Raw genomic sequence first — 24,613 nt, forward strand, 5'->3', positions numbered from 1 at the left:
TGCAACGCCTCTCACATTGGCTTGTGGATGCTATAGCTTTGGCATATGAATCAAAGGGAGTGCAGCCTCCAAGGGACATTAGAACTCATTCCACGTGGGGCTTAGCCGCCTCTTGGGCTTTGTTTAGCAGAGTGTCACTGCAGGACATCTGCTCTGCTGCCAGTTGGGCTTCTCCTCATACCTTTGTGCGTTACTACCGGCTGGATGTCACCAGAATCTCAGTAGCACATTCTGTTTTGAGGTGAAGTCTTCTTAGTTATCTTGTTGCCATCACTCTAAGAAACCTGGATGCCAGATTTATATTTTTTACTTATTTGGTTTCATTAAATTATAAATTCTATTACCATTTTCAGAAAGAAGCTGGCAATTAATTTGTGAAGATTTACTGATTTTTATTGCATATATACTGTTTCTTTGAAGAACAATATTAAAGAAATATAGGAGCTTTTTCATGCATTAGCCCCTTCTGCAGCAGTATACATTAATACGAATAAGAATTATTACATGCACTTGTTGATATTGTCACACTCTGGTTTCCTCAGGAACCGACTGAAGACCAACTCAAACTTTAATAATAGTACTCTGGAACAAGCTAACAGGCAGGGGAAACAGATAAACACAACAGCAATCAGACAAAGACTGAAAGAAAGGGTGCATTTTAAATAGCAAACAGAAATTAGATAATTAATCATACACAGCTGGTTTTACATCATCCACCCAACAGATGACACTTACTTTAAAATTGAAAAACAGTGTGTCAAATAAAGGTAAACAATTTCTTGGTTGGAATAGAATAATTCATAAAAACTAATAAAATTCTACTTTTTTTTTTTTCTTGAATTAACAATTGAAAGGAAAATAAGCATAAAGACAGCAGACAATAAAGGGTTTACCTCACCCTCATCAAGATCTACTCTGAAGTCTCCTGAATATGTCTGTTGGAAAGAGAAAAACTTTAGATCACAGAGCTGTCATTTATTCAGGCTTTTTTCAGGTTTCTTTCTCATAACTTACTCAAAGTGTGTCTCATTCTTTGAGAAAATAGACAAGACGAAGGATGCGGTTTCACCAGGATTCTCCGTGCACGGTACAATCGGTACAAGTTCATGCATTCATGTCCTCATGGCTGAAAACATTGCGAGCATCATGCGTGCCTCAGTGTGTGTGTGTGTGTGTGTGTGTGGTAAATATAACTGCGCGTCTGCGCCATTCATTCACAGAGACACGCCGAACATGCATGGTTGATTCCTATTTAAATAGTCTTTATGCAGTTTAATATTCAGACACACTATAGTCTATATCGCGATTTTAAGTTTACTGACCTACTTCTCATCCAAGATCTGACAAATTCCGTGAAATTCCGCGTTATAAAGTAAATTCTGTTTTTATGCCTGGATTCTGCCCGTGTTTTTCGCATTGCGGGAATGAAATCATATGGCCCTATGGTTGCCAACCGCCGCAAAACACGAAGAAGAAGACGTCACTCACTTACTGATCCAGCATCAGTGATACTTAGCAGTCAACATGACATCATGACTTTGCGTAAACATACACGCCACTTTCAAGTCAAGTGGCGTGTTATCTATACGCATTTTGAGCTATCCGCGTGTATGTCCACGCTGAAACGAACCGTCATCTTCGGTTCATCTTCGACATCTTCGTATGTCTACGCCGTTAAATGTCAGAGTGATTCCGCGTGTACGCCGTTAAATGTCCGAGCGAAATGAAGCAAAATGTATATCTACATCTGGGGAGCGATATTTTTTTTCCAAGGATGGTAGGGGAAGACTCATAAATGATATTAACCCCAGTGACGGGTAGGTTTAGGGACGGGGTTTGGGTAGTAGGTCATATATATTTATATATACAGTAATTTAACGTTAAGTCAACGGCGTTGATAAACACGCTGAAAAGCGATTATGCGTGTTGATAGCACGCCAAAAATGGAAATACGAATTGGTGTGTCATACATACGCCATTTCATGAGATCAGTCTGTAGCAGTTGTATTTCTGATTTGTGCTTGAGCTTTAGAAATGCTTGGGAAAATGTAGCTTGTGTGGATGCTACCGCACTACTTGATAAAAAAAAGAGCTTCGCTACTGAAAAGCTATTTGATTCAGAAAACTACCACCACGCTACTGAGAAGTGTAGTTTGTAGCGAAGATACTGCCCAACCCCAGCAAACATTTGGACGTTTAATGACCGTTGAAAAGACGTCCGACAGAGAAGTCCCGTCATGGTTGAAAAATAGTTCCAAAATGGAAGTTGAACCGACGTCTTTGACGTCGTCTGGCCGTGAATTCCACGTCTTTTCTGGCCGTGAATTCCACGTCTTTTCTGGCCGTGAATTCCACGTCTTTTCTGCGCGTCCCTGGACGTCTAAATGCGTCATCATCTGTGTGTTTAAATGTGTTGCTGCATAATTTAAGTGTATATATAAGCCTGCATATAAAATAATCACACACCTATTGTGTAACATCGTGAAAGGCAATCAAGTCTTGAGGTTTACACATCTTGAAAAAGGTCCAAAATTGGTCCAGTCAGACCTGAACATCAATAAAACGTGTTAATCACGTGTACATCACAAACAAGAACACATTATTTGTGGACATAAGCAAAAAAGAAGCATGTTCTGATTTAGCACAACATTTTATTGATCTTGAACAGACAAAATTTCTCTTTTATTTTTTTCAATGTTTAACATTTCGTGAGCTTAGAATTATAAGGTTCTATCTCCACTTTTGGTCGAAATTGAGTTTTTGACAATCTGATCCATTAGGTGTTTATTAATGCCTGTGTGGTGTTATTTTTGTAAAAAAAAATATATTTTGTTAGTAGTTATTAATAAAATAAAAAGGTTCCATCTCAAAGAAAATAAACTGAGTTTAAAAACTTTGATGCTCAATAAACTACCCCAAACGGAGATAGAACCTTATAATTCCAAGCTCTCGATTTGTTAACCAAAGTAAAATACCAATTACAAAATACTGAATTATTATATAAAGGGATAGTTCACCCAAAAATGACAATTATGTCATTTACTCACCCTCATGTTCCAAACCTGTATGAGTTTCTTTCTTCTGCTGAACACAAAAGAAGATATTTTGAAGAATGTTTGTAACCAAGCAAATAGAGCATCCATTGACTACCATTATTGGAGAAAAAATTATTATGGTAGTTAATGGGAAGCGACATCTGCTTGGTTACAAACATTCTTCCAAACATCTTTGTGTTTAGCATAACATAGAAAGGTATACAGGTTTGAAACATGAGGTTGAGTAAATTATGACAATTTTCATTTTTGGGTGAACTATCCCTTAAACACATTGTTTGGCTCATTTTTTATATCCACCACCCCCAGCTCTTCCTGGAGCGCGTTTCAGGTGTTCTGCCATTGCTGCATCAATTTCAGAGTCTGTAGCATTTGGGCTCCACCTCTTCACAGCATCTAAGGGAAGAGAATATATTTCTTTAAAAAAAAAATTGAGATAAAAAATTGAGGTAAATGACATGCAAAACCATGGAACAAGATGAATGAATCATGAATGAAACATTAGAAAAAGGTAATCAACATGCATTACATTTTATTTTATTGTATAAAAGATGTTCTGCTTTAAATTGGTGTTGGGGGGTGGGGGTAACAGCATTTGTCCCCTGCCTCTTCAATACCACTGTGGTGCCCTTGAGAAAGACCCTTAACTAGGTGTGTAACTGTGAGAAAGTGAACAGGACATTTCTGATAAAGACAGGTGGGCTGTGATGTCCCCTGAATAGATATGTTTAGCAATTCTAAAATTACAAAATATTTTTAAAGCAGTTACTGAAAACATGTTCAAATCCAGCTAAACATTTCATTCTATTTCAGATAATTTACTTTCTGAAAGAAACTCTCACAAGGCTACATTAATAATTTACAGTAATAACTTTGACTATCATTAAACATACTTTATGGTATACCGTTGTATAAGTTCAAAGTAACTTTTAGCCTACTAGGTAATTTTAGCCAAACTCAATTAGCCAATTTCAGTTGACAATGTGGGCATCATTTCTTTCGGTTCATTCATGTCAAACAAATAAAACTCTAGCACGTTAATCTAATAATACAAAATGTACGTACCCAACAGTAGATTCCTAATAATATTCCTCCTCTCCTCGTGATTGTTCAAACTTCAATGTTCCCAAGTGTGAGTCTATGGGGAGAACGCGTTAACATCTCGCGAGATAATCTAACCTATCGCAGGATTTTGTAATGTCGCGAGATCTTTTGTTACGTCTTGGCAGCACAGTTATGCCAATTACATCCAACTCAGACATAAATGGTGACCGGATATATTTCTGTTTTACATGTATGCATACATTCCATAAAAAAATATCAACGAATACATCAGGTACAACAGGTTGAAATAATGACTAAAATGCAGTGGCTTTGCATTCACTTAACCACACTGGGCACTTTGTGATTATAATTTATTTAAACAAGATAAAGTAAATATATTTACTTTGTATACAAATCGTGTATTTCATAAAGATAATTCCTGTTTTTTTTTTTGTTTCTGTCTTGCTTGACTAGACGTGTAAAGGACGTCAGTGGACGTCTTCACAACCTCTTAAAAACTACTATGGGCAATTAAATTAATTATTGCAGTATTAACCATGCAAGGATTAAGCACAGCTTTTGCATATTTCACAAGGATTTCATAGAGGGTCATGATGGACTATAAATGCACGTGTAAAAGACGTCGCCAGGTGACGTCCTCTCACCCGATACACTATTTATTGAACTACACGTAGCTAAAAGTCAAAATAACAATTATACATGCAACCCCAGAGAACTGTAGACATGTACAAATGTATCTGAATGCATTTTTAGGAAATGTTCGGTGTTACATATTTTTACCGATTTATGCCGTCATACCGCGACTATTTTTGGCCAGGGACACGACGTTGCCGTCGGACCAATGTTTGCTGGGACACTGTTATGAAGTACTGGATGAATTATTGGATCCAGGATTTGGTGATTTCTTTCTTACCACTGTATTAGAGCTGCAACCTATAAGCGTTTTTGACCTGAATGCACATTCCATGATTTTCCACAAATCAGCAGGAGCTGTATGCAGTTGATAATACATATGCGTCCCACCAGTGAAGTCCATCAGGGCCTCAGATATGAAACCAGCATTCAAGTCAGCATAGGACCCGCACACCCTGTAAAGACAGATTATTTTAATTCACTACTCAACATACAGTAAACAAATAATGTAAACCATTTTAAACAACGCAAATCAATGAAGGATGACATGCAAGATAATGAAAAGGACAGAATGATACCCACTTTGCATATGCTTTCTCCAGTAAGGCAGGCCAAAATTCATTAGACATTTTTGAACACACAAAAAGTAGTTCGTCATCAATAGTTGGAAGTTGGTCATCAATAACAACATCAATCCATTTCCCAAATCGCCAAAACTGTAAGATGCATTACAAACAGTGAAAAATAAAATGGAAACAAAATACAAAAAGGGGAAATATGACCCAAGAAATTATAATGTAAAAAAATTATGAAAAACTGAACAGGTATTGTAGTCACCCTGAAGTGAAATATCCCAGCATAATCCTTGGTGAATGATTGTTCAGCTGGCATGACCTGTTTCATGATATCCTTCTCAAAAGTCAGAGCCCCAATTGACGCCAAAAACCAACAGTTTTCTAAATAAATAAGTAATTAAAAAGTCAAATATCTGCTTTTTTTTCCCATATGCAAAGTTTAATGGTTCATAAAAGTTATCAACATTTAGGTTTCGTTAAAGGAACCGAATGTAAGAAATGTATTTCAATTAATCATAAAATGGCCCTGATATGTCACTATAGACATTAAGAAATCATGTACATTTCAAATACTTATATCACTGACAACAGTAGTCTAACAGTAGTCAGGATATTGTCATTTAAAAGTGAAGTTGCAGCCCCCAACTGATGTTGATGTTGTCATGTTGTGTTTTGGCCTGATGCCCCACCCTCCACCTATCTACCAATCACAAAGTCAGTAGTGTTTCGGCATCCGGGTTGCCAGCTCTGCTCTAGTTACCAAAGCTGCAGTTACAAACGTGTCGGATAAAAAATGTCTAACGTTACGAAACCTAAAAGACCTCGTTATGAATCCGAAATACGTCGTGAATAAGTCCAAAATAAAACAAGGATTTGTATAGGAGATGCAAGTTAGACTAACAGCTACTGTTCTAACAATGTACTGTCACATACGAGCGTACATCTTTACGATTATATTTGGCTAATCGCCATTAGTAAATTTTTGCGATACATAATTTACTTCGCAAAACATCTCTCATGAAGCATAAACATAATTAACAGAAAAAAAACTTACTGTGTAGGACTCGTCACTTGCCATTGGAAGCTCCTTGTAGCAGCCTACGTTCCTGCTGGATCCTGCAGCCTAGCTGGCAACCTCGAGTCAGGGGGGAGGGGGAGGGGATACACAGCTCTACAGTAATTTGAAGTGATTGCAGTACCAGTTTTGGCCACAATCTTTAGGGCTGGTCCGAATACCATTTTTTGAGCTTCGAAGCTTCGGTAGTAATGAACATCGAATATTCGAAGCTTCGGAGAGAGGGGGCTGAACATATTCTTCTCTCTAATAAAGGCAGGAATTTCTCTGTCTGTATGTCCGTTTTATGTCCACAGGTCTGTTAAATTAAGCAATACTTTTAAGGTAGTCTAATATTTTTCTGACTAACAAATTACTGACACAGTTAAGGGTAGATTTAAATAAAGAAAAACAACATTTAAATAAAGAAAAACTAAATTTAAATAAAGAAAAAACGAAATTTAAATAAAGAAAAACAAAATTTAAATAAAGAAAAATTAAATGAAGTTAAATTAAATTAAAAACGAGATTCATTTAGACTGATAATAACGGGTAAAAAGTCTAATACATTTTGTTTCTATTATTCTATTTTCCACAATGTCAAAGCAACGCTGCTTAACCCAAAACACAAGCTCAGGCATGCACTTCGGTCCATACAAACTCTGCTGTTCTGCGCTCTAGCCAGAGAACACTCCGTTGCTGGAACACTGGTGTCGGTTCTATTTCTAGAATGCATGCGTTTTCCGCGTGGCTCGAGCCGCGCCTGAGACTCGCGTGTCTCATGCAGGCAGTGTGCAAACTCCAACCTGTTAACATGGGAGCCGAAATAAAAACGGACACGCCACGCAGCTGAGACGCTCACGCCACGCAGCCAGTGTGTCGCCGGCCTTATTCAAGCGCGAATGAGTTCCCTTTCGCGGGGGATCCCAGGTGTGCAAAAAACAAAAAAAAAGAAATGTCAAATATCAAATTTTCAAATCGAATACCAACCCACCGAACGAATATTCGGGTCAGGCCCTAACAATCTAACATACGGTTCCTTTAAGGCAGTGTTTATAGTGTGCCATTAAAACTTTAATGGCCAATTGAAAAATATTGGTACAGTAAAATGTACTAAAATTTAATATTTCACAAGATATATTAGATCTATAGCAAATAGATCTTTATTAATTCATGCACTTCCATACTCTCGTATTGTGATGGATTTTTTAATTAATCAAAACTAACATTTATTTTTCTTGCAGGAACAACATTCATATGCTTTTGAATGTTAAATGTTTCCAGACCCTTTGGTCTAAAACTCGTAAATTTAAGTGTGTGAGTGTATAAACAACAAATAGGGGATATGAAACTAGACAGATGTCTAGGTTTGAAAACTTGTGATTAACAATGAAGTAATCAAGAAAACAGAGTTTGCTTCTACCTAATAACAAAAGGATTTGCCAATGAAGAACCAATCAAATTGCAGGGAAATTATGTAATGTAACATGTCATTTTCGCCATGCTCCTATTCTATAAAAACTGTTGTATTCCTTTTTTGCGGGTGGGATTCTCTCTAAAACTTGTCTGATCATCCGGCCGTGATTAAAGCATATTCGAAGGTATTGTCTGAAGTCTGTCGGTTATTATTGCTGCGCAGCAAGTTAGTTAGGGGAACAAGTTAGGGTTAGGAAACTCGAAGCCAGTTGTCGATGTAATAGAAATTTTAGATTTTCAGTGTTTACAGTATTGATTTCAGCATGACATTGAAATGATCCTTGACTGATGTGTGTGTGTGTTTTTAAACACTGGGAAACAGGTGAGACGTCAGGAGGAGGCAGATTGAAAAGGGACCCCTGACCCCTAGGGTCAGAGGCCGTCCAATTTAGAACTTGTGAGTTTGTAAGAATAAACTCAGAAGGATTAGGTCACTAGCAGAGAAACCTTCCCTTGTTTAGATAAGGGCCTGTGAGCAGAAGACCTTGAAAGTACTATAAAGGCTCCTCTGCCCTCCCTCCCTTCGTCGCACTTGTTCCACAGACTGTACTGGTGACTTCTGTGTGGCAACTGGGCCTTCTTGCAAGAATAAATACTTTTAAAAGACAATTTGACTTCAGAAATGTCTCTTACGCAGTGATTGATTGTGTAATGAATATTTTTGCCACAACAATTGGTGTCAGAAGTGGGATTCCTTGGATGTGCCCTTCGGACCCGAAAGCGGACGGTGAATTGGCCTCCTGGACTCAGAGTCACAGCCCTACCCCGAACAGTTTTGAGGGACGAGGGGCCGTTCCGCCGGGGTCCGGAGGAAGCAACCACTGGAATTAAGAAAACGAATCCGAGTGGCAACAGAAAATCTCTGGTAAGAGACAGCTAAATTTATTTTCTTTTGGGGATTTTAAAAATGTATGGGTGAACCATAATAGCTGTATTTGGAAATTGAAACAAGAGCTGTGGTACGAGGAAGGGGAGGCTTTTAAGAAGGGCACGGAAATTGAGACCAAGAAGGTCAAGATATTGTCCGGACTGAAGCCGAGTACTCGTTATTGGGAAATTAATTCAAGGAGCCGAAATAATTGATCACTGGAACAAAGTTTTTAAGAAGGGCAGGAAATTGAGACCTCAGGGTAGGTCAAGATATTTCCAGGCCGAAACTAAATTCCAGAGAAAGATATTGAGAGTAAGCGGAAATTAATTTCAACCCCTCTGATTTTGGGTGAAAAGTCAGTTTAAGCGCGCTGAATTGTAAAAGCCACGGGCGATAGTGATAGAGAAAAAAGACAGCCATTATGGAAACATCTAACAGTAAATACTGCACACCGGTTTACAGTCAAATGAAGAAAAATGGGGTCATCTAACAGTAAATTAGACAATTTTTACACACCTATTTTGTGTCAAATGAAAAATTACAGCCAGAAATGCATGCAAGAAATTGAGAAACGGAAAATTGTTTAACAAAGAGGTTGTTGTAGTCGTGTTCAGCATGTGTGTAAAACTGTGAACAACAGACAGTAGTTTGTTGAACTGAAGAAGATAGGGAAAGATAGAATGTTTTTCCTGATGGAAATTTTAAACAGAGAATTGTTGGATTGCAGATAAAAGAGAACAGATGCAGAAGGAACTAGCATGTAGGGAAAGATAGAGTTCATGGAACAATTTATGAACGCCTGTTAAGTCAAATTAAGTTAAAAATGGTATGAAAAGTGAGTTTTTAGATAAAAATAAGGCATTGAGTATGATTAACAGGGATTAACATGATATAAAGATAAGGAATGTTTTATTAAGCAGAATGGGGAATAATTATATATTTTAGTGGTAAAATAGTGATGTCTAGAGAATTTTCATAACAAAAGTTGAAGGAGCAAGCAGCTATAATGGCTGTCTGTGCACTTTAGGGATTGAAATATGAGTAATATGATATTTTGTTTTTGTGAAACAGCAGAGATAAGTGGGACTGAGAAAACAATGATAATATTAAGTTGAATCTGCAGACTAACCATTTGATAGAGGAATACTGTTTCAAACCAGTGCTAATGAAATTGATGGCATTTAGTACAAAATTTATACTTTATGAAGAGTCCTGAAACAAACAGTGAGACAGAATAGAGCAAACGCTGTAAGCATCTGTGCTCTGAAGCTCTGAAAATGTTTACTCAAGGTTTTACTCAGGGTTTTGATTCTGTTTTGAAATTTAAACAACAACTTGACTGGCTAAACAAAGAAAGAAACTGATTTTTATTTTATTTTTTAGCCTCGTATTGCTGCCAATAATAATGATGAAGATTATGATTTGGCTATTGTAATTGAATCCGCCACTGGTGGACTGTAAAAGAATACAGAGAACTGCTTATCAGTGGCTCTGTTTACATTCCTGATCGGGGCACACTGATTCAAGGGTGTGCAGTATGTTGGAGCCGTTTGCAAGCTTAATGATCAAACTATAGGCAAGGTGACAGAGAGGGTTTTGATTATGGTCAGCAGGCCATTTAGCCCGTAACTGTAAATGCCCACTCAGAAGGTGTAAAAGAAAGTGATAATGTGAAAGTGACGTGTATTAATGTGGGTTTGAAAGTAGAACAGTATTTAAATGACGATATTAAAGTTTTCGTCTGTGAAAGAACTAAGAATGTGAACGCAGTGCTAAAGAAAGTGAAAAGAACGTGCAAGTAGAAGAAAGGGATGATTGTGTTTTAATGGAACACTTTAAAAGGGTTTAGATGATATAGAGAGACTAATCTCACGGATTAGTTACAATGATAACTGCAAAAGATGTTTCACAAGCGGAGAGTGCTAGCCTCCTCAAAGTTAGTGTGAATCCTAATTGCAGATTTATAAACTCCTAGGGAAAAAAACATTGAAGTAATTGACAACTAAAATTTAGATGACATGTGATCAAATAAGTAGAAGCAGTATTACTGGATTAACAGTTGCTAAATGTAAAATGTGTAGAAAGGCATCTGATTAAACAAACAGATTGTTAGTGTTTTGAACGTGGAGGAATAGTGTTGACCATGAAAGAACTAAGAGCTGATGTTTTGCTTTCAAAAGATAAGCTTGTGATTGGCTGAAACGTCCAGTGCGACAAAGACACGATCTGAGAGGAAATTTGTAATGTAATGTCTAAATTCCCTGATGTGGGCAAAAGACAAATGTAAAACATGGTTGTTTGAAAATACAGTACATGTAAATTCTGGCAAAGATGCCTTAAGCTGGGCTAAAGTTAAAAGATGGTAGATAAAGTTTGATTTTAGAAGTTATGAGAGTGCAGTGTAGCAGTCCTGAATGCCTCAGAGTCTCTCTCATTCAATGCCAGCTAAAAGCTGTTATCTGAGCCTGTGTCATAATATAGTAAGGCACAGTGTTTAGTTGAAAATCATAGACATGGAGATGTTAAAAGAAATAATGTTACAGGATTTTATATTTAGAGGGCATATGTTTTAAAAGTAAAAATGAATGATTTTAAAGAAGTCTTAAATGATAGAAGGTTACGTTTTGACTATTTTAATTTAGGCCCAGTAACTTCTTTGTCTGATCTTAGCCTCCACCATGAAACAGGGCTGATGGCTCCGGCTACAGATGTAGATGTACACTGAATGGGCGGTTGATCTAAATTCACAGAGTATAAGCTCAGTATTGTGATTTTGCTGATTTGAAGATGTTTAATGGATTTTAGTGATTAAATACTGTTGTTATTAACCTGTCTCCCTGTGTTAACACTATTAGGCAGTCCAGAGTGCTCTGGTGACTCTTGAATGTGCCTTTCCTAAGCTCCAGAAAACAACTGAGTCTGTTGAGGAGAACTGATTTTGTGACGGGAAAGAGCGGTTACCAGTGTGTATGAAGTAATTACTCAAGGACGGGTAAGACCCTCTGGCCAGAGGGCAACCTAAGACAGGGAATTACGCCACAAACACTGGGCATCTCCTGATGGAGGTGTTTTTTATGTGAGATGGGTATGAGAGTGGCGCTGAATGACTGGGAGAGGCCACCAGCATCAGCAAATCATTAAGGGGAGATGGAGCTGTGAGGAGTTACGGCAGTCTGACCCAGAAATGTGAGTCCCTCTATACCACTTCACCAGAAACTGCATTCATTGCATGGCTTGTTTTTCATTGTGACAAGTGCAACTATGCCAGGGGTTAACACCCTGTTGAAGATTATAGATAAAGAGCTGATGGGAATGGGCTTTCAAGAGCCAGCTGAGACCATGAGGTGATTGTCATTTTTTGTTTGTTTTGGAGACAGTAACAAAACTTAATTTATATCAGGAACATGATGCTGGTTGCCTTATGGGCAAGGAAAATTTATAGAAGTGTTGATATTGAAATAATATGTCTGTAAGATAGTTTTAACTCCTGAAGGTCATTAGACATGTTGGTGGCTAAAGATTAAGACAGCTTTTGTAGATTCAAGAAAAGTCTGGATAAAGGTTAATGGTCAAAGGTTATTGTAATGAATTTATTATTATGTTTTGTCTAAATTACAGTCTTAGGAGGCTGTTGAAAAGATTATTTGTGTATAGTGAGAGAGACTGCTTGAGTGAAGGAACGGATGGTACTCTGTCTGTCTTTCTGTTATCGGCCTGCTAAAGCAAGCTGAAGCAAAATAATGAAAAGGAACCAAAACAACCCAGCTGACTTTTCTAAGAGAAAATTAATAATGAACAAACGTGCTTTGAAACTGGTAAAGAGACCATGTAAAATTAGATAAAAGCTACAGGAAAATGAGAAGTTTAAAATCTTACTTAAAATTTAAATATGTTTAGAGTAAACACCAAAAGATATGAATATGAGAATATGAGCGGTTCATAGTCAGGTATGCGTGTACAGGTATGTGTGTGTTTGATGGTGACAGCATTGTATGTTTTATGTGTGTGTTGATTCATGTTTGGTATGTGTTAGTTTAGGGGAGCTATTCTGTCCCCATGGTGTGTATATTGAGTCATTGACCTCTGGGATGAGTTTTATCATTACAGCTGGGTTAAGGCAAATGGAAAATTTGAAAGAAGCAAAAATCTGATGAAAAGACAATACAGAACACGGGGCAAGTTTTAAGTTGATTAGTAATCAAGCTCTGTTTATGGTGTTGATTTGAACTACTTTCTGGAACGAGAGTTTTATCATTACAGATGGGTTTAGGCAAATGACAAATTTGAAAGAAATTTGGTCATCAAGCTCTGTAGATTATTGTGAACAAAGAGAGGAGAATGTTGTTTGACTGATACTGACCAAGTCTGTACACCACGACCTGACCTGATAGAAACAATTGATGACTTTGACATTGAAAAATGTTTGTAGATGACTGACTTAAGAGACTAAATAAAAGGCCTGAAAAACAGTGAGACTCAGGGCCAGTGACATTCAAATTATTAGATAAGAAGATGAGATTGTGGCTTACGTAATGTTTTGTTTCAGAGGCAGAGAAAGATGTCTGGGGGAAATTTGACTGAAGGACAATATTTGGGTTAGTGTTGAAAACTTTGTTTACCCAAACACCATTGTTAAATTGATGCATGAGTTCGATCATGCAATCAAAAGGGGGATGGTAACAATTGCCATACCAAGGGGTTCAAATTTGATGAATGCAATCGCACAGGTGGGACAATACATTTTGGGAGGACACAGGGTTTAATTGGGAAAAAGCCCTGCAAAAAGCCATTCTTCAATCTAACGACAGGGCAGATTCGGCAGCGAAGGACGCGGCAGCACAGCAGACAAAAAAAACTATGTGTACTTTACTATCTGACAATATCCTCGACGTTTGTTTTTCTTTACAGAGGATGCAGACTTTTGATACAGGGCAGACTGTGCCCAGTGAAATAGTGGCTATGGATGAACTTGGCTAGCTATCCTGGCCTCGGTTATTATTGTGGCAGAGAGGTGCCACACCTTGCGCAGCGCATAACTTAAAACTTTCCTTTTGCAGAATTTCAGAATGGATTGTGTCGAACAGAACTGATTCTGTTCCAAATGTATAAATATTGTTTTGTTAACATGATCATAGTGGGTTGAGTGTTTTTAAGGGAAAAAAAGGACCCTGAGTGCTGTTCAGTGAGCAAAATTATCTGGTGACAATATGTTTCAGGCTGTTGATTCCACAGGTCACACCAAAAGGGACGACCGGCTAGACAAGCGGTCAATAACAAAATAGCTAGGGTCTGCATTCACAGGTGACAGCAGACAGGAAATGGTTCATTCCAGTGAGGTGCGGTCGGGATCTAAGGGAAGATCTTGTAAGGATCGGAAAATGATCGGAGAGTGTGACACCTGGGTCCACGCCTCTCACCTTAGACTACACCAACCAACCTCAGCAACCCCACACGCCGACGCGGAGGACAGTGAGGGTTCAAGGACGTGCTAGTAACGTACCTCCCTTGCCAGCGGGGGAAAATTCTCTCTACGGCACGCAAAGTGTCATATTGGTGAAGACGGAATGTCCATGGGGCGAACGAGATTGTCAACACACCTGGAGGAGGATGTGGACCAACTAATGGTTTAAGTTTAGCAGAATAATTTGTTTTGTGATGATGTTGATGATTTTATTTGATTAAATCAAACTAGGGCTTAGTATTGATATAGATCTAATGATTTGATTGGTGCAAATGTTTTCAGGAAAAGTATAAAATCTATTCAATGATGTGAAGTACGGTCAAACAAAAAAAGACAGTCGGTCTGCAATGGAAAAGTAAGAGTTAATTTTAACAACCAAATTGAATAGAATGGATAAAATCATAAAACTCTTCTGGTTAGATATGATTAAATAGGGTATTAAATAGAGCTTACTAAGTAAAACCATTGCCCGATTGAATTAAAAGTTAACAAAATATGGTTAGGAAATATGTAGATGGGTGTGGATTAATGGAAAAGGCTGAATGTATAAGAGTTATGATTGTATATGTTATTCTGATAATTTTGATATTCATGGGTGAATACGAGTGCAGGAATGAATGTTCAATTGGTGAAGATGACAGTCGATTCTGATGATGAAACTGGTGAACAAAAATGTGAATGTGATACAAGTAGCGGAAGCTACAGTAACGTGGTAAATTGGGGGTGTTTTTCAATTTCTTATTTTCTTACTTTCTAAATTCTTTCTTTCTAAGGACGATGATAATGTGTAAAGAGGGTTAAAAACAGTAGCCATCCGTGTTACGAGGTGGAATACAAGGACAGGGTTTGAATTGAGGGATATTTTTTATCTACTTTTTTTCTTTTCTTTGTGTAATAGTTTCCTGAAATCAACAAGGGGTGTTGAATTGATATGTGTTGAACTGATGTGTTGTTTTCCTACTAAATATAATCTACACTATTTCTTGTTTATATTGAGGTGACTGAGGGTCCGATCTATAGTGTTGGGGGTGCAATAACAGTGCTTGTTCACCTAGCCCGGCCTTATATAAACCTTTACTTGCTTGCTACAAAAATTAAGGGCCTATCCTTACAAAAACAGCCTAAGCTTATTTCATTTTAATCTTTTTCTGTTCCTGCAAGTTTAAGAAGAGTGATCAGAGTTGCTGTATTAGTATTATTGTTTTGTTTATCAGTGAATGATAAAAAGGGGGAATTTAGATTTTTAGTGTTTACAGTATTGATTTCAGCATGACATTGAAATGATCCTTGACTGATGTGTGTGTGTTTTTAAACACTGGGAAACAGGTGAGACGTCAGGAGGAGGCAGATTGAAAAGGGACCTATGACCCCTAGGGTCAGAGGCCGTCCAATTTAGAACTTGTGAGTTTGTAAGAATAAACTCAGAAGGATTAGGTCACTAGCAGAGAAACCTTCCCTTGTTTAGATAAGGGCCTGTGAGCAGAAGACCTTGAAAGTACTATAAAGGCTCCTCTGCCCTCCCTCCCTTCGTCGCATTTGTTCCACAGACTGTACTGGTGACTTCTGTGTGGCAACTGGGCCTTCTTGCAAGAATAAATACTTTTAAAAGACAATTTGACTTCAGAAATGTCTCTTACGCAGTGATTGATTGTGTAATGAATATTTTTGCCATATTAGACGCATAATATATTAGACGCAGTGCTAGAGACGAGACATCGTCGAACACAAAGCCAGTTGTCGACTGTAGACGCAGTGCTAGAGTATAAAGATTAAAGGGACGAGACGTTGTCGAACTCGAAGCCAGTTGTCGACTGTAGACGCAGAGCTAGAGTATAAAGATTAAGTGTCGACTGTAGATGCTTGGGTGTTGATTGTAGACGCCCCAGATATAATTATGAAGTGTCAACTGTAGAAAAATCTACCACAGTATACTTAATAGTAAAATGACAGAGACAGACAAAGGAAATAGCACGAGCACATAACAGTTTCTTGTTGTGAGCATACAAAAGTCTGTAGATTATTTTTATTTTTGCGAACGTCCCTTTATAGAAATATGTACCAATTGTGTCAAACCTGATTTTCATATAATGACCCTCTTCAAAGGGTCTTTTTCGAAACTTTCCCCTAGGGATTCGTCTGCACTTTTTTTTCCATACTCAGGACATATTGAGGATACAAAATCAGTTGAGTTTGCTTCTGTTGCAATTTGTTCAAACTTTTTTCATAAAATTTAATTATCAAACGTAAAAAATATTCTCGTTGTTGTTGTTTTTGGAGGTTCAAACTTTGTTTTTGGAGGTTCAAACTCTCCACTTTGCTAAAAAATCTAAAACTTTATAGGCTACACTCATAGGCGCCTATTTATGTTTTCCTCCGTGAGTGCTCATGGGCGCACGCCCTTAAAAAAAAAAAAAAAAAAATTAAAAAAATAGTTAAAAAATGTTTGCATTTCAGAACCTTGGGAAATGGACAGCGGCCGACACGAACACACACACCTATTGATACTTTGCACGTGACGTCAGTTGTACTGGCTGGCGGGCAAGAACGTCATTCTCTAGCAACGAAAACCAGTAAACTAATCAAGGATCTTGCCAGGACGTTGCCAGTTTTAATATACAAAAGTTGGTGTTTTGAGGTGTACACGACATGTCAGATAGTTGTTGTGCGATTGGATGCACTAACCGCGTCCCAGCAAACATTTGGACGTTTAATGTCCGTTGAAAAGACGTCCGTCCGAGACGTCCCGTCATGGTTGAAAAATAGTTCCAAAATGAAAGTTGAACCGACTTCTTTGACGTCGTCTGGCCGTAAATTCCACGTCTTTTCTGCGCGTCCCTGGACGTCTAAATGGGTTTATTTATTTTTTTAGTTCTTCTGGATGTTTATAAGATGTGTTGCTGCCAAATGTATGTGTATATATAATCCTGCATATAAAATAATCACACCCATATTGTGTAACATCGTGAAAGGCAATCATTTAGGCTATTTTTACACATCTTAACTTGACAAAGGTTCTAAAAAGGTCCAAAATCGGTCCGGTCAGACCTGGACGTCTATAAAACCGTTTAATCACGTGTACATCAACACATTATTTGTGGACAAAAGCAAAAAATAGTGCTATAATTTAGCATAACATTTTATTGTGAATATTACATTTGAAATGTCTTCCAGTTGTTAAACAGCTACTATTCAAAAAAGATAATAGAAATAGTACAATGTGGTAAATTCTGTGGTAATGGCATTTTCTCTAACAGTTTCACATTAAGGTTAAGCAGACATTAATCAAACCAGAATATAACAAAAGTACAGGAACAGTCAACGCATTCTATTTTTAGAGTCTTTCTATAATATGCCATCATTGATGAATAGAAGTCAGAGCTGTGGCAGTACTAAGTTTCAGTTACTAACAGTCTTGCATTACTGTTAAACAGCCATAAATAAAAGTTTTTAGAGTCTATGAAGTTTGTTTATGGCTTGTTGGTTTTTGTTTTGTTTATGGCTCATTTTTTAAATCCACCACCCTCAGCTGTTCCTGGAGTGTTCTTCAGGTGTTCTTCAGTCTGTAGCATTTGGGCTCCACCTCATCACAGCATCTGAGGAAAGAGAATATGGTTTAAAAAAAAAAGAAAAAAGAAAAAGGCTAATTTCTAGGTAAATTACGTACTTTTTTTTGAAAATGTCGGAAAATAACCATGTTATTTTACTGAATAAACGGTCCGTGGAGCACAAACGAGTTGCGCAGTTTCGTTCCGCTTTCATTTGAAAATTTTTATTTTTTGCGATGTTTTAACAATGTTTTAAAAATGTTGCGGTCGCGCCAACGCGACCTATAACAAAATTTGGTCTCACCGGCAGAAAAAATTAGACTGGTTCTACCAGACTCTCGTACATAAATGTAAAATTAAATTAAATAAAATTTGTACAGAGAGTCTGGCCCCTCTCATTGACAAGCGTTAACTTCATTGAAGGCGGGTACTCTGTTGAAACAGAGAATGTCTAATGTTACATTTATAATACAAAATGTACTTACCCAACAGCAGATTTTTAGTAATTCGGCAACACACCAATGCACCCTCAAATCCTGCTCGCCTCGTGGTTGTAGAAAAACGGGAAAATGGCTACTTTATAGCTTTATCGTGAGATAATATATCATATCGCGGGATTTTGCAATATCGCGAGATTTGCTACAACATCCCGGTGGCACAGTTTTGACGTGTAAAGCAGTGTACGTCTTTTCAAAACCTCTTAAAACTACTTGGGGCACTTAAATTAATTATTGCAGTATCAACCAAGGTGTAAGCATAATACTTTTGCATATTTCATAAGGATTTCATAGAGGGTCATGATGGACTATAAATGCACGTGTAAAGGACGTCACCTACTGGACGTCCACTTAAAACGACTTTAAATGCAGTGGCTTTGCAATCAATTAACCACACTGGGCACTTTGTGATTATAATTTATTTTAAACAAGATAAAGTAAATATATTTACTTTGTATACAAATCGTGTATTTCATAAAGATAATTCCTGGTTTTTTTTTTTTCTGTCTTGCTTGACAAGATGTGTAAAGGACGTCAGTGGACGTCTATTCACAGCCTGACTAGACGTGTAAAAGACGTCAGTGGACGTCTTCACAACCTCTTAAAAACTACTTGGGCAATTAAATTAATTATTGCAGTATTAACCATGCAAGGATTAAGCACAGCTTTTGCATATTTCACAAGGATTTCATAGAGGGTCATGAATGCACGTGTAAAAGACGTCACCAGGTGACGTCCTCTCACCCGATACACTATTGAACTACACGTAGCTAAAATTCAAAATAACAATTATACATGCAACCCCAGAGAACTGTAGACATGTACAAATGTATCTGAATGCATTTTTAGGAAATGTTCTGTGTTACATATTTTTACCGATTTATGCCGTCCTACCGCAACTATTTTTGGCCAGGGACACGACGTTGCCGTCGGACCAATGTTTGCTGGGGTTTGTTGCCCGCCAGATATCACGTGACTGCAAAGTATCAATTTACTTGATAAAGCCGTAAAGTAGGCTATCTTTCAACTCAGGACAGCGCCACTTCTCACAAATACAGACAGTGACAGGATTGGAGATGAAAAGTTTAACTGACACGTAACCGCGACCAGCTTCGTGGGAAATTAAGAATCAATGTCACACAAGTCCACACAGTAAAAATTTGATTCGTTGACTCACCATTGCGGTTAAGTTTTCATCTGAGAAACGCTGTGATTGATGGATAGGATATGGAGCAGGCGACTGACAGCGACATAACCAATCACAGTGTGACAGACGCTTCACATACAGTAGCCTAGCACCAACTGCAATGTTTAATTTTAAATGAATGTAGCCTTCTGGCAGTCTGGCACACGTGGGTGCTCGGTATTTTCGGTATCGGCGCCTATTGAACTGACGTGACGACACTAAACGGAAAAATATACCGCTCGTTCTTAAAACTCTGAAAATCCAAAAAACTAACGTCAACAAAACACTAGCATGATAACTTCCAAGCATTAAAACACTCCCTCAACTAATATTGACACCATTCACTTTATATGTCTCATTTCTGTAGTCTTGTGAGCAGCTCTGTAAACACATACCTGTGTCTCTCTCTCAGGCTCGCGGTGCTGCTCTGAATCTGATGTAAAACAGTGCACTGACTTTGGCAGCAGGACGCGATTTATTTTTTTTTGCAGGGTGGGCAAATCAGAGAACACGGTCAAAAACGCCCCACAGTTTATGGCCTTACCCACTAATCTGGTAACTCCTATTACTGTCCTGCAGAGACCTATACTTGGAGTATACCTATACTTGGGGTGGTAGGGGAAGACTTATGAATATTCATTAGGGAACTCATCCCTGATTGGCTCGCCGATACTCCGTACTCATACATACTACGTTCTAAGAAGCCATGGTGGGGTGGGGGAGGTATACTGTATGAGCTTCTACCAATATCTCACTTGTACAGTACAAAATAATTATTAAGGCTACCCAGGGAACTACACTAACCTTTTCCACTGGTGGCACAGTGGCACTGTTTTTGGTGATTTGGTCGCACAAATTATAGTAAGCCACTCTGGATAATAATGAACTAATGAAACTATTGCATACAGATGTGCCTTTTATTTTACTTGTCATCTTTTAAACCACATGCTGTTATGATGGTGCAAGGAGATGAACCCAAATGCAGACAGTATGCAAGTGAACTACGTTTATTACAGAAAAACAGGGAAAACAAAACCCACGAGGGGGCAAAACAAGACAGGAACAACAATATAAGACTAACAAGACTAGACTAAGACTAAGACAGAAAACTGAACAATAAACTAACAGCTAAGACAGGAACAAACTCTTCACAAGACTTTCAACAGGTTACTCACAAATGAATCTTCACATAAAGAATGACAGCTTTTATCATGTAACAAGTAACAATGAACCAGCACAGGACAGCAAACACAAGGGGATTAAATAGGGAGAAACTAATAACAGGTGACAGATTAATTAAGACTAAACAAGGGTAACAAGGGGGCGGGGTTACGTGACGAGACAACGCAAGCACACAGCCCAAACAAATGGCCATGTGCTTACACATAAAACATGGGTCTGTCATGATCCTGCCTCAAGACCAGGGAAAATTAAAGACTGGACGGCAGGATCATGACAGAACCCCCACCTTAAGGAGCGGCTACCAGACGCTCCCCAAGGGGACACTAAACAGGACGGACTGAGACAAGGACACAAACCAACAAAACATGACAAATAACAATAAAGGCATACATGAATAAACAATAACAGGGTTGGGGTGAAAAATCAAAAACAATAAACAAGGCAAAGGAGGTGGAGGAAACACACAGTTCTTAGGGGGCAGTCCAGGGTGAACGGGTGGACAAGGGGTCTTGGGTTGACGGGACGATGGCGAGGGGTCCGGGCAGACTTGGACAGGGACACATGAGGAAAAGTCTTGGGGGAAGCAGTCCGGGGTTTAGTGGAGACAGGGGTGACCGGGGAAACAGACTGGAATACTGCATTAGTGGCAGCAGCAACAGACTCAGGCACAGAGGAAACAGAGGAAGACGAAACAGGACTCCTGACGGGGGACAAGGCAGGCGAAGGCGCAGGACACGAGACAGTGGGTGAATCAGACGATAGTGGAGCAGGAACAGGGACAGAGATCTCAGAAGACGATCTGGAATCGACGCTTCTCACTTCAAATTCAGTTGAGGCGTCGAAGGCAGCCAACTGGGGATCGGCGCTTACGGCAGCTGATTGGGGTACGGCGCTCACGGCAGCTGGACTGCGATCATGACTCTCTGCAGTAGACTTGAGATCGGTGCTCTCCGGAGCATTAGGAACAGGGACTGGGGACAAGACAGGACTGACTGGGACATCAAGAATTCTGACAAGACGGGATAAATATTCGGACAGGGTTCTGGCAGCGATGATGACTGGCATCTCCTGGTGAGCTGATACGGACTCTATCACAGCCTTTGCAGCGGAATCGGCAGCTGCTTTCTCTTCAGCTGACATGACTGAAGACTCAGAGACGACATTCACGGTACAAGTCTCTGGAATGGATCTCCCTAACACCAACTGGGAAACAGCGCTTGCAGTAGCGGGCTCTGGGACAGCGCCTGGGACAGCGCTTGCAGTAGCGGGCTCTGGGTCAGCGCTTGCAGAAGCGGGCTCTGGGACAGCGCCTTTGACTTCAGCGGCGGGTTGGAGAGCCATCACGGACTCAAGAGGAGGTAGAGACGGAGAACCAGAAGCTCCCCTCCTCCTCTTCCTCCTGGGTCGCGGAGCGGAGACGGTAGCCAGACTGGTGACAGGAGAGGGAGGTGAAGCAGGAACCGTTACAGGAACTGGGGAGCTCAGCGCAGGCGAGGAGGACTCCGGGCAGGAAGACTCCGATGCTGACTCCCACGACGGGTGCCTTCCACGCTTACCATGAAGATTGATGAACGTGGAAGGTGTCTCAGGAGTCGCGGCGGGACTGGGTTGGTCCCCATGTGTAGCGACGGCTAGCAGACGACCCTCAGGGATCACAGGAAGTGAAGCGGGAGAAGACCTTGTAGTACTCTGCAGCTCCCTCCGAGACAGACTCTCCACCATACTGTGGAACGGGCGGCTGACCAGTCCTTTTTGTTCGGAGAGAGGGGGAGGGACGTTGAGACCCGCAATGAGGTAGCTATTGACCAGGACGTCCGGCAATAAAAACCTCCTTTCTTCTACGACCTGGACGTACTTCCTCAGGGTCAGCTTACCCTGAGGAGGGAAAAGAAGCTTGCCCTCCTGGCTGTCGGCGATGACTGACTGCCACCACTGTTCAGGGTCTGATGGCTGCAGAGTAGGGAAAACAGGCAAGTCAGCTGGGTTGCTTGTTCGGTGGTGCTCCGAGTGACATGGAAACGGGGAAGACATTCTGTCTGCTGGGCTCCTTGTTGGCTGGTTCATTCTGTTATGATGGTGCAAGGAGATGAACCCAAATGCAGACAGTATGCAAGTGAACTACGTTTATTACAGAAAAACAGGGAAAACAAAACCCACGAGGGGGCAAAACAAGACAGGAACAACAATATAAGACTAACAAGACTAGACTAAGACTGAAAACTGAACAATAAACTAACAGCTAAGACAGGAACAAACTCTTCACAAGACTTTCAACAGGTTACTCACGAATGAATCTTCATATAAAGAATGACAGCTTGTATCATGTAACAAGTAACAATGAACCAGCCCAGAACAGCAAACACAAGGGGATTAAATAGGGAGAAACTAATGATAACAACAGGTGACACAGATTAATTAATAAAGACTAAACAAGGGTAACAAGGGGGCGGGGTTATGTGACGAGACAACGCAAGCACACAGCCCAAACAAATGGCCATGTGCTTACACATAAAACATGGGTCTGTCATGATCCTGCCTCAAGACCAGGGAAAATTAAAGACTGGACGGCAGGATCATGACACATGCCTACTTGTTTTTGTTTTCTTTAACATTGGTTGGGATAGATTTTCTGCAATAGAAAATACAGTACACAATAAATGGCAAAAATATCATATCACGATTTTTTTCAGGAAAATCACGATTCACGATTTTATCACGATTCTTTTTATGTTGGTTTTACTATTTTGTGACTGAGCATTACAGCCAAACTAATGTCCATATTTTAAAAACAAAGCCTTAGGTAACAAACAAAAAAACAAAACAAAAAAAATGGCAGACAGGGGCGAAGATAAAAATATTTGTCATTATTTTCTTTGTTAATAAATATTAAGATCAAAGATACACAACTTAATATACAAATTAAATAAACAGTGTTTTATGTTTTCAGCTACAGTAGGTGTATTTAACAGTAGCATTAAAGAAAGTAATTAAATGAACAAATATGAAAATAAAACAAAACAGACTTCACTGTATAAATTATACGTTGATACTTATTAAAGCTACTTCAGTCAATAGCAGTGAGTGATTTTCTCTTTGCATTGTGTTGTTTTATTAACATTAAAGGAATAGTTCTCCTAAAAATTCAAATTGTCATAATTTACTCTCTCAAGTTGTTTTAAACTCGAATAAGTTTCTTTCTTCTGTTGAAAATAAAAGTTATTTAGAAGAATGTGGGTAACCAAACAGTTGATGTACCCCAGTGACTTCCATAGTATATTTTTCTCCTATAGAAGTCAATGGGGACCAGCTACTGTTTGGATAGCCACATTCTTCAAAATATTAATATTAGAAAAATATTAGAAAATATTAGAAGGAAATTAATACAGGTTTGGAACAACATTAGAGTGCGTAAATGATGAGATAATTTTTATTTTTGGTTGAACTATCCCTTTAAGGACAAGCGGCAGCGTGTTTACTATTGCTACTGTCTTTGAGTTGCGCGCGATGGGTCTAATATACACGCATTTGACAAGCAGATTTTCTTTCAATTTTCTCAAGTTTGCTTTCACTTTAGACATAACCGACTTTGTTTATCTAAACCTTGTGTGTATTTAACAGTATAAGCACAATAAGACTCGAAAGATAACTTAGTCCAGTATCCAGGCGCTGGTAGACAGTGAGCTTCACATGTACGCGCTGAGGAACGCACACGTTATACCTATTTTTTACACTCTATGGTTAGAACACGTTAAAATTTAAATGCCCGTCAATTTGCGCGTCCGTGTTTGTGTGAGAGAGAGAGAGCTCGTGCAGCACTGATACAATGGTAGTGATAACGTTAACGGTTGCGGGGCTGAAGCCAACTTGATGTTTTGAATGCTCAGAGCACGTTATAAAACGTATTCTTAAAATACACATTTCTGTTTTAATAAATGCTCACAGTAAATCATAGCATATTGCCTAAAACATAGGTACAAAAATAATCAGTGATACATTTGCGACCCGTTAAAAATTA

The 24,613-nt window shown here is 39.0% G+C and overlaps 1 long non-coding RNA gene across 1 annotated transcript; it reads right to left on the reverse strand.

Annotated features, from left to right (window-relative positions):
- Positions 1-2,631: 2,631 nt before the first annotated feature.
- Positions 2,632-4,539, reverse strand: LOC311072419. Its single transcript, XR_014604011.1, has 2 exons — positions 4,119-4,539; positions 2,632-3,449 (listed from the first exon to the last, which is right to left on the reverse strand). It is a non-coding gene; the product is annotated as an uncharacterized lncRNA (long non-coding RNA).
- Between the last annotated feature and the right edge of the window lie 20,074 nt (positions 4,540-24,613).

This window comes from Abramis brama, assembly GCF_963993115.1.
Source record: "Abramis brama genome assembly, chromosome: 21".
Taxonomy (NCBI): domain Eukaryota; kingdom Metazoa; phylum Chordata; class Actinopteri; order Cypriniformes; family Leuciscidae; genus Abramis; species Abramis brama.